We start from the raw sequence: 4,247 nt of genomic DNA, 5'->3' as shown, positions 1-4,247 counted from the left end.
GATGTCATTCCAAATTTCTACCATGAACTGTCAAATGCGCAGCTGTTGTGTCAATTTTCTTTCTGTTATGTTGGTACACACGTCATTGTACACTTATCTGACAGGTTCTCGTAGTAGACGCGGCCACATGCAAGTCACTCGACGCTCATTTAAGTTTTCAGCGTCAAATCAAGTGAAATATAGCGATAAAGCTGAAGATGTTGAGTTTTATCGCTGGAAAAAAAAAAAACAATACTTACTTACGAAGATAGAATTTTGCACTTCGTAGTTTTATGTTTGTACATTATGAATGACTGTATAAAAACAGACAGTCCCTATTTGCTAGTGATATACAGAATATACTGCCACCGGAACCACCAAAATGTGCCAAGCGCCAAAAGTAGTGGGCATGATTCTACAGAAAAATTACCAAAAACTATTCTTGTCTTGTTTCAATGGTAAAATTATATTTCAAATAGCTGACCCACCACGTCTGTGTCAAATAAATGTACTTGCATCTTAATTTACCGGATGACTATCCTTTACGCTATTTGAATCTAAGCACATTTTTAAGATCATAAATGATCAATGCTTGTTTAGAATTTCCACAGAATTTCTAATGCTTTAAGATAGCTTAAAAAAAATCTACTAATTTTACAAGCATGGCCACACTTGTTGCTAGGGATGTGCAAAACGTCATGTCGTGTCGGTGGTTTTAGTTAGTTTTAAGTGCACACTCAAAGTAACGACGACACCATGTCACGTCACATTCACTGCATTCACTTAAATACGAATAACGAAATGACATTTCTTTACTACAAGATAAAAAAAAACTGCTTTCTCATTTAAAATGAAAATTTTTATTATGCTATTTGCAAGAACAAGGACTTGGCTGTACAGCATAAAAACTTTTGTTCCAATGTTGTATTTTAAAAAACATCATTCGCGAGCGAAGCGAAATGTCACTAGCGTCATTTTCTACTTGTTTTCTACCTAGCCCCTAACCTAAAAACCTTTGTTTACGTCAGGGGGGGACAGTCACATATACCGTACTAATTCATGTCGATAGCGCCGCCATCTCCTTTATCTAACCTAAAATAAAACAGATTGTTGTCGTTTGTTTCAGATAGATGTCACTGAAAGCTTGAGATCACAAATTTTATTTATTAAAAAATATTTTGTCGTTGATAATTACCGCAAAAATGAACTTTATTTTCGAAATTGACAATCGTATTGTAATTTCTAATATAAAAGTCACATAATTGTATCCGCTCAGTCGTTACAAATATTTTTGTGTAGCAACCCTCTATGTCAGGCCAGGCGTCTATTCGCGCTCAACAAGGAACAAGATGGCTACGTTGCAATCGAAGCTCGTGCTCAGACCACATAAAAAGTAAAGACAGTGCTGCAAACGGAAAATTGAGGCTGGTTTAACCTTAAGAAGACTGAATTCAAGCGGTCTCACTTCTGTTTGCAGCCCTGTTTTTAGTTTTTATGTGGTTTGAGCTGGGAAGCAAATCCAGTAAAGTAAAAGAATACCTGTGACTATTAATAGCTATACGTATGGATGGATATATACATCAATGGTACTAGTTACGAAATGCAGACGGCGCTTCAAAACCGTCTGCATGAATGAGACGAGAGAGGCTCTCTTTTCCCCGTATATTATACTACTATATTATACTACTCTTTGGTTTACGTTAAGTTAAATTTCGTGTGGTAATTTCTTTGGAAATAAATGCTAGTTTCGCGGCTCACCTTAACACATGCTCGTGTGGAAAGTGTTCAAGGAAGACGACCACTATCTCTTCCACTAACGTAGAGTGAAGTGTCCGGCAGTTCAGGATTACGAGGCTCAGGTTGCATTCAGCTGTTGGGGTTTTGACTAAAGTTGGCGAGGAACCAGAGTTTCTGTAGCGTGTTCTCTTCAGTGATGAGTGTTTAGTCCATCGCACGGTGGTTTTAAACTCTCACAATAAGCAGATATGGTCGATCGAGAATCCCCACGCCGTAATGCTTAGCTACGGGTTGCCTTTTGCCTAGCATTTCAATCGGCCTTATTTTCCATTTTGGAGCAATTGAACAACATTATGAATTAACTATTTTTAGCACCAACATTTTTTTTGAAATGGGCTTCATACAAATTTGTCACTTGCCGAACGGGCTGGGCAAAACATTAACTAGTAAAAAAAAACGCATGCTCACAATATTATACTAGGTTTGGATAGGTATTTAACTAAATTTAAACAAACTTCAGCTGCCAGATTTGGTACATTCAAGTATTTTAAACATATTACTTATCTATCATTGCAATATAAACTAGACTAGTCAAATTTAATACAGAAATGTTAATGTTTAGATAGTTTAATGGGGGAATTTCAATATTTAAGACACCAATTGACGTTGTTTTGTTTACAGTTAAATACCTATCCAAACCAAGTAGTCATATCACAATATCAGCCGATCTAAACAGCATCAAAGTCATGCCTGAAACCGGCTGAGCTAACATACCCACAAACATTCCCATGTCATACTTGCTCAGGTTGGCTGCTGCAACCAATACCTCCCACGCAGATTCTGAACACATTCCACAATATATACTGAGCGGAAAAAAATCTGGTCCTCAATGTCTGCAGTAATAGATAATTTTGTATGAAGAGTGGGGCAAATTTTGTGCCGCTGAGTATATTTTAACAACTCTTTAAAGGGCTACCTAGATTTTATCAGAGCTGAAAATATTAATTTCTCCACAAACATCAAATAAATGGGTGATTCAGATTCAGTAAACTTTGGTTGTGCATTCCTCACACAAGTAACCGGACAAAATGGCTCTGGGCTGGACGGAGAAAACACAAAACGGCCATAGGGGGACACATCCTATTATTTTTAATTGGGTACTTTATTGCTTTTTTACTTTTTTTTTCAAGGTCTTTTTTGTTCTCACTATATACGTCTTTAAGGTATAGTACAGGATACTTTTAACGCAATGTATAAAAAAACTCAATGACTGTTGAAATAAGTTTATTATGTTTAGAGCAAAAAGGTAACAATCATATTATACAACTGGCAGCTTAGTGTTATAATTGTAGAATAAGTAATGTAGAATGTGCTGGCACTTGAATTAATGTTTTTTCAACATAACATGTACCATCTAATGTGGCAAATTCATTTTCCATGAGCAACTTTGCCAGTTTACCTTCAACAATGAAGTGTGTTATTACTTCTCTTGTTTAGCCAGTCTCTGCTAACTACCTGATATTTTATGTGACAGATACAGATTACAATGATATCTGCCAGGGTCAAGATAACATTACATAATGCCCAGTCTGAAAATCTTGTACAAGGCAAACAATGTAGTATTACATACTTGGTTTTACTGGAATAATATTTGTTCAATGAATTGAATTATCTCCCATTAAAAATTTCTATCAAGTTTCTATTAGCCAATTTCATTTAAATAATACTCTGTGTGTGTCACTAAATTTCACTAGTGGGTCAGGCAAAGTTGCTTATAGAGGGCAAAGTTGCCATATGTGATGATACTTTTTATTACTTATTGAATTACATATCTTATCTAAGGTCAGATAAGGTCCAACTTTTCACTTGAGAGAGCATAACGAAGGCAAGTCAGGGCCTATTTTTGAATTGAAAAACTATTCTGCAGATATTGGAGCTTTTTGTATCATACATAAGGAAGTCTCCTGTTATTTATAAATTAGTAATGTGTAGATTTGAGACTTTCCTGAGGATACAACTTTTTTTATCTATATCTGCTTGTACAGCTCCTAGTTAACTTTTAGGTGACATACATAGGGCCTGAGGCCGTATTGCCTAACGTTTCTGATGCTTGCGATCGCAATCAAATGACAGATTTCGCATACAAAAACTGTCATTTGATTGCGATCACGAGCGAGTGCCAGAAACTTTATGCAATAGGCCCTCTGTTCCTAGTATTTTATGTCTATTGATAATTGGAGTGCTGTAGGCATGACATTAGCTATCAAATGCGACAGGAACATCTCGCTTTACAAACGGGCGCGAGAGTTGAGTGAGGTTTTTTTAACTACATGTACTTTTAGTGTTGAGGTCTCGACTTAAAAACTTTAAGTATCATGACTATACTGTAAACACATTAAAAACATACAGGCCCAGCAATCTACTGGATACGTAATTTAGTTGCCTAGCTACCTACCTAGCTACAAACTGATTACATCAAAAGTTGGTATATAATACCCAGGGAATGTAGCAGAAATAAATGGGCACTATCA

Source organism: Choristoneura fumiferana, chromosome Z, assembly GCF_025370935.1.
Source record: "Choristoneura fumiferana chromosome Z, NRCan_CFum_1, whole genome shotgun sequence".
NCBI lineage: Eukaryota > Metazoa > Arthropoda > Insecta > Lepidoptera > Tortricidae > Choristoneura > Choristoneura fumiferana.
This window is presented reverse-complemented; position numbering follows the sequence as displayed.